Source organism: Nicotiana tomentosiformis, chromosome 6 (genome assembly GCF_000390325.3).
Source record: "Nicotiana tomentosiformis chromosome 6, ASM39032v3, whole genome shotgun sequence".
NCBI classification, from domain to species: Eukaryota; Viridiplantae; Streptophyta; class Magnoliopsida; order Solanales; family Solanaceae; genus Nicotiana; species Nicotiana tomentosiformis.
The window spans coordinates 54808109-54816512 of record NC_090817.1 but is presented as its reverse complement, the minus strand read 5'-3'; positions in this window follow the sequence as shown (position 1 = coordinate 54816512).

Below are 8404 nucleotides of genomic sequence, written 5' to 3'. Positions count from 1 at the left end.
CAGAAAAGAAAGAATTCCTCGAGAATGATCTCAACACTAGGTTGTCTTACATTGGATTTGATACCAGATAGGTAAACATTATGGCTGTGCATGCATAAGCACAAGTGAGCAGATGTTATCCATTTGAATCAAAACGTTTTGTAAGAAATTTATCAAGTATAGTCCCTTGTTGAGAATTTAGGGAAGCAAGTGGGAAGTATTAATCCTAGAGTTATAACTCAATTTCAAGGACATAATTATAGAGCTCAATTCCAAAGGAGGTTGTAAATAAGAGAATTTGTGATAGAGTGGCTTCACGAATAATGCATTTCGTTCATAAAGTATGCAATGTTTTGTGATTCAACGTTTTGGTTAAGACTATATTTATGCAGGCCTCTTCAATATGGATGTACATATACAACAAGGAAAATAATGTGGTGTCCATAATGATGTACTAAGGAGTGACTTACTTGATGACTTTAGATTGACAGGGCAGTACCTTAATTGATGCCCCTCTACTCCACATTCAAAACATACATTAGTACCATAGTGACATACCCCCGAATGGCAACTCATACACCTCACACAACGAGGATGGGGTCCGCTGAACTGACTCGCCCCACTTACCTGACATTTACCCTTTTTGCATACATCATAAGCATTCCACTTAGTCTTCCTCCAAGCCTTCATGGCGGGAGTAACAATCTCTGCAACAGCTTATTGTATGGACTTTTGGAATTGCCCAAATCTACCACCCCTAACACGCTTCTGAGCTTACTCACAACATGACGCAAAATGTATTCTCCCGCATATCGGGCAAGCCTGGATGGGTGTATCCAACCTAAGGGCATTTATTCTTCTTGTTCCCCCTTTTTACACAACCATAACATGTTTCAAGAATCATCTAACATAAACCCGAGTGGCTATTATTTCATATCAAACATTCCGGCTTATTGGTACAAACAACCCTTTTTCGTTTCTTACGTTCTCTCACCACATGATCTAGTGGTGTGGTGACATTAATAGGAATAGGGACATTTTCCATAGAAACTGGTTCTTTAATTTCCTTCTCGTTGCCTCGAACCCGTAGGTTACTCATATGGAAAATGAGACATGACGAGGAAATTAGCTTCCTATCTTGTGTTCTATCGCACAATCTGGAGTATCAATGAAGTGTGAATTTCCTAAATGACCAAGTAGCCTCCCCATTATAGATGTGGTCGACAACACACCGATAAGAAGGACTTTACTAGATACGGCTCCGAGACATCCTAGGACACTTTAAAACCTTAGGCTCTGATACCAAGTTTGTCACGCCCCAAACTTGGGGAGCGCGACCGGCGCTCAAACGAGAGAACCCAGCCGAGCAAGCCTGTTAGATTTCCTTCTACCCAAACTCATCCATGAATAAAGAGGATATGTACTCCATTAATCAAATATTGAAAAGATTTTATTAACAACTTCCTTTTCATTCACATTAGCAGCTTCATTCATAATTTTCAAAATATTACGAGCTTATAGAATTAATGAAAAAATATGATTTCCAAATACCAACATTTCTAGTTCAATTCCCAACATCAACCATAACCCACAACCCCGAAATGAAGTGGGGCTCACCAAATCAGCTGAAAAGAGTGTACTGCTATCACTGATCAATGCCGCCTGCTATAGAACCACCTGCATCCATTAAAGATGCAGCATCCCCAGCAAAAGAGACATTAGTACTATCGAATAGTACTAGTATATATAGCTAAAAGTCCTCTTTCAAAATAGAATGCCCATATAAGAAAAGGCAACACATAGAAACAGAAAGTCACAATCAATAATATCCAAATGTTCAGTTAAAACATATAAATTTTCAAAATACGAACTTCATATATAATTTTGGTTGGGAGATCATTAGCACTGATATACCACCTTCTTTGTTAGCACGGAGTCCGATCATGCCCGATCGGCTAGGCCATCTCCCCATGAAAAATGTGGTTTGACATGTGATGCGAAAGAAAGTTGTTACCAAGAGTAGTACCACCATGTGCGCAACATGGCGTCTGATCTTCACCCGATCAGCTAGGCCGCCTCCCCACATATGCCGTGTGGGTTGACTTTTTCAATCCACAATTGTTACCAGTTTCATCCTAATTAAGGAGAATAATATCATAATTTCTCCAATATTTCAATCTTATCCCAAATAAGGGGAATAATCACAATCTACCCCTACACCGACACGTATAGTTTCAGGTGTGGGCCTTATGACCCACCCTTCCTCGATTTTTCTAATGATGCTCCCAAAAACATTTTTGATTTGATTTGCACACAGAGATAACATAAATACAATTGTACTCACCTTAACATCTTTCTTATTGTATAAATTCTCATTAGTATTTCCAGTCATTCACAACGATAATATTTCCTTGGCTCATTTGGCCAATCACAAGATTCTTTATTCTTGGCACGATGGCCGTATTTGATATTCCACACTTTCACCTCTTTCAATTTCAAAGATCACCATCAAATACCAACATATAGAATATTTCAGAAATCATATACTTCAAATCCATTTGTAATGGGAACTTTAAACACAAATGGTTTCTTCCTAAAGAATGGGGCATACCAACCAGCAATAGAAACACTCATAAAAATCAAAAACAATCAATACACTATTTATTCTTGCAATACTCTTCCCCAGAAATGACAATGTACCATTTCAACACACGAGTATGTAAGAACTCGAATCACACTGGATATATTTATAAAGCAAAGCATTAGTTAAAGCTGCCACTTATGGGAATGAATTGAGTACAAAAGCTCGTAGGCAATTTTATTTTCGATGTCATTTTAAACAATTGAGTCGAGGCTCATTTCATACTCTTTATCGCATCCTCTCAAATCATTTGCACTACTAGCCACCATCATAACTTAAATTCTTGGCACGTTGGCCACACTTTATAACCCCAATTCACTTATTTCACTTCCAACCATATTTATAGATTATCAACAATAACACATTTTCAATCAAGACTTTAGGTAAACATATGAGCAATTAAGAATCTTAAGATCATTGAGATTTTCTCACACAATTTGGCATCATAACCTTCATTTGGAACACGACTCAAAGACATAGCATTTTAATACACATGTCATTCTTGAACACATTCCCAAAGGATAACATAATGAGATAGGAACATTCAGAACAAGTTTTGATTACACAATTCTCATCACTCTACTTATTCGGAATGATCGTATTTATTGGGCACAACTCGGAACATAGAATAAGGAACATGAGACAGCCATACTTGGAACTTATGGGAACATCATGGAGTTCAATTCTAAGAGAGAAAGTTTAGCCAACATACCTCGCTTTGAGCTTTCCTTAAATTACTACAACGTTCCGGAAATTCTAGCAATCCCAATCTATTTTGAGACATAACAAAATTGAACCATAATTAGGAAGATATTCGTGATCTCATCTCACTTGAGCATTTTATCAAACACTAGGTGTGCAAATTTAACTACAAGGTTCTTCTACAAGATTTCTTTCACTCCACAACCCAATCTTTACTTATTTGAGCTCAACAATCTTCCCACAAACCTTATTAATACAAGCATGTATAAATAATACTCTTACACCTAAGAATCATACTCCCAATCACCCATCTTTTACCCCAAACTCGAAATTGAAGACTAGGGGTTTGAATCTTATCTCTTAGATGAAGATTTTGTGAGATTTCCTTGTTGGATTTCAAAGCTAGGCAAGATCTTAATGAATAAAACACTTCATCTACTTCCTCTCTCTAGAACACTCTCACTTCTCTCTAAAAAACCTCAGATAATTGCCCCAAAATAAGCTCCAAAGGCTATTTATCAAAATGGGGGCGGGTTATGAAAATAGAAAACTTAACCCTCCGAAAGCAGGTCTGCGGTCGCATAATGGACCGCAAAATGGGTATGCGGGTCGCAAAATGCACAGCAAAATCGATGTCCAGAAATGGGCTTCACTGGACAGGTCTGCGAACATTTTGCGGTCGCATAACTACTTCTGCGATCGCAGAATTGGTCGCAGAATCACATTTTTCCAGCCTTTGGTAATTTGGTCATAACTTCTTGTAGGAATGTCCAAATGACGAAATGTTTGAAGCGTTAGAAACTAGACTCGAAGATCGTTCATTTGATAGTTAGATAATCACATAACTCCATATATATATATATATATATATAGATATTCTCGTTCAAATTTGGGTCTTGTTCGTACCCATTTGAAACTTTAGTCTATCATGAAATTTCCTACTTGACTTGGACTTAGGGCTCTTCTTAGACCATAAACCATTCTTAACGCACCTCATACATATATTATCATGATCAATTGATATCATTCATATAATAGTCCTTGTCTACACACAAAATAATATAATTAGCGCACATCAACTTTCTTAATAGCGCTTAATTACTTCAAAATTTTTCGGGGTGTTACAGTAAGACTAAACACCCTCACGAAGAATCGAGTAACAACACAAGGAGAAACAACATAGTATCAATGAGAACCTCAAACAATATATGAGCGTCAGGTTAAAAGAAGGATAAATGTTCAAGCAAATATCCATATTTTAGGTTGGGAGATCTTTAATACGGATTACACCACCGTATTTTTAGCACGGAGTTTGATCACGGCCCAATCGGCTAAGTCGTCTCACCCAAAGACATCAAATCACAACACCACCATGTGCGCGGCATGGCGTCCGATTTCAGCCCGATCAGCTAAGCCATCTCACCACATTGCCGTGTGGGTCGACATCACTTTCCTCTAGCAATCAATCTTATCCCATTAAAGGGGAATAATCTCAACACATCAATCTCATCCCATTTAAGGATAATAATCTCATCACATCAATATGGGGATTTTACCCCTCAACCACTCCTACATCGGCACGTGTAATTTCGGGGTTAGGTTATTTTAACCTACTCTTCCTCGGTGACTAAACGATGCTCCCAAAACATTTAATATAAAAAGGAGTTACAGCTCATTTCAAATTCTTTCACACGTCTTTTTATTTCCTTGGCACTTGTGGCCACAAGTGTAATTTCGTTCTTGGCACGTCAGTCGTATTTCATATTTCAAACTCCTTTCACTTTCAGGCAGCATCATGGATTATCAACAATAAAGGGCATTTGTAATCAAGACTTTAAGTATATTTATGAGAAATAAGAGTCTTAAGCACATTGAGTTTTTATTCCACAATTAGGCATAATAACTTGCAATTGAAACATGATTTTAAATCATAACACCTTGATACATTGGTCATACTCGGTTACATTCTCGGAGGGAATCATGATATGATAGGAACATTTGGGACACATTTTGAGTACATACATCTTTCAACACAACACTTATTTAGAATAATCAAATTTATTAGGAAGGACTCGAAACATGAGGAATGAGAACTTGATCCATTCATAATTGCAATTTACGAGGACATCATGGGATTCAATTCTACAAGAGGAGTTTAGCCAACATACCTCGCTTGAGCTTTCCTTAATTTACTACAATGTCCAAATACTCCTAGCAATTTCAATCTATAGGAATATGATAAAATCGAATCGAAATTAGAAGGATTCTCATGATATAAGTGTCACACCCCAAACCAAGGAGCGCGACCAGCGCTCAACCGAGTAAACCTAGTCGAGCAAGCCTAATTTACATTAACCTTTCATCATAACTCATGCATGATTTATCAAAACATAATTAGATCATGACTTTCATATTGAATACATTTGGCTCAATGGCCCATAAATTATTTTCTTTTCTTTTTCACTCGTGATGGGCACATAGCTTCATAAATAGTTGTGAACATAAATACATGACGAAACTCAAAACTTAAGTACATGACCCACAGTGTACATGGAGCTTCTATGACAATAGATACCTAAGTACATAATACCAACTAGACTCGAGTGCCCACTGGAATTGTAGCAGGCTCACCATAATCTGATGCATAGAAGATCCCTACCAAAGATCCATATCATCTTGTAGAAGTATACTTGCATCCATTAAAAGATGCAGCGCCCCCGGCAAAAGGGACGCTAGTACTGTCGAATAGTACTAGTATGTATAACTAAACACCCTCTCAATAGAACAATTAATATTACAAGGAGGAATAATCACAAAATCAATAAAAGTCTAGAACAATACCAAAACATCAAGTGTCACATAAATTCCATAATTCCAGATTAGTGAGTCTTAGCACCAATATACCATTGTTCACAATACCATTATTCACAATACCAATACCACCGTCCTCTCAGCACGGAGTCCGATCACGACCCAATCGGCTAGGTTATCTTATTCGAGACATCAAACCCTTTGTTTTTATATCAATCATAGCATTTCATATTTCTTTCATTAAAGTACATCAAAAGACTACAAAACATCGCGTAGGTTGAAATATCAAGCATTAGTATACTTGCATCATTCTAAACTTCTTTTAGGGTCAACTGAGCCATATGATCTATATGCGGAACACATAATATAAAGTAATTGAAACAACATGTACAAACAAGGCCAATGAAAATGGTTCATAATGTCTGCGTTGACAATGCATCTTACTTGACCGTCCATATCCCTCTCTTATCTTACCCCTATGCATTTCATAGACCGTCCCTAGTGTTCACATATCATATTATACACCTATGCGTTTCATAGACCGTTCATAGGAATTCATACACAATATACCTATACGTTTCATAGACCATTCATAGGATACACATATACCATACAATACACATGTGCGTTTCATAGACCTGTTCACAGAATTTACTTACACAATACACCTGTGCGTTTCATAGACCGTTCACAGTGTTCACATATCATATTTCCACCTATGCATTTCATAGACCATCCACAGGATTCACATATACCATACGATACACCTATGCATTTCATAGACCGTTCACAGTGTTTACTTACACAATACACTTGTGCGTTTCATAAACCGTTCACAGTGTTCACATATCATATTATACACCTATGCGTTTCATAGACCGTCCACAGGATTTGATAACACATATACCTATGCGTTTCATAGACCGTCCATAGGATTTCATAACACGATATACCTATGCGTTTCATAGACCGTCCATAGGGTTTGATAACACAATATACCTATGCGTTTCATAGACCGTCCATAGGATTTCATAACACGATATACCTATGTGTTTTATAGACCGTCCATAGGGTTCATAACACATCATTACACATATAACTATGTACAAACTCAAAGCGACATGATTAACATTACATTAAGGTCGTAAGTTCCCGGATCATTGGAACACTTCATGTTCATGCCCATCATGGAGAAACATAGCACATTACATTAGCACATGCATGGTGAATCAATAAGTCAATTTCAATGGCACATAAGCCCAATTTCCTTTCTTAAGGTTCATCATAATTTAGCATAGGACATCTCCCTTCCATCTCGTTATTCACTCACTTGACATCTTGAGGTCATTAGCTAAGTTCATGATTCTTGAGGACTTAACATCGAAGTCATTTGCATACATTATTTCAGAAGCATACAACTATAGTTGAAACCATTGGGACATACAACACCTCATAATTCTCATTTAGGCGAACAACCACATTTCATCTTCATACTATCACTTCATTAGTACTTTCAATTTCATACAACATCATTATTTCATTGGTTCCCTTTTTGCTATACATATTATTCTTCATTCCTGGCACGATGGCCGTATCTTATATTCCATACTTTCATTTCATTACTTTCAATACTCATCATCATATTTCACACATCATTTCATTTTCATTGGCTCTATTGGCCACAATCATAACTTTCATTATTGGCACGGTGTCTACACTTTATATCCCCAACTCACTACTTTCACTTTCAAGCATCTTTATAAATTATCGACAACAAAGAATAACTCGGGACTTACAAGTGCCTCATGGAATTCAATTCTATGAAAGAAGTTTAGCCAACATACCTCGCTTTGAGCTTTCCTTAAATTATTGCAACGTTCCAAAAATTCTAGCAATCCCAATCTATTTTGAGACATAACAAAATTGAACCATAATTAGGAAGATATTCATGGTCTCAGCTCGTTTGAGCATTTTATCAGACACTAGGTGTGCAAATTTAACTACAAGGTTCTTCTACAAGATTTCCTTCACTCCATAACTCAATCTTTACTTATTTGAGCTCAACAATCTTCCCACAATCCTTATTGGTACAAGCATATATACATAATACTCTTACACCCAAAATTCATACTCCCAATCACCAATCTTTTATCCCAAACTCGAAATTAAAGATTAAGGGTTTGAATCTTACCTCTTAGATGAAGATCTTGTGATTAGCTTCCTTGATTCTTGAAGATTGGTGCAAGATTGGATGATTATAATGTTAGGTTG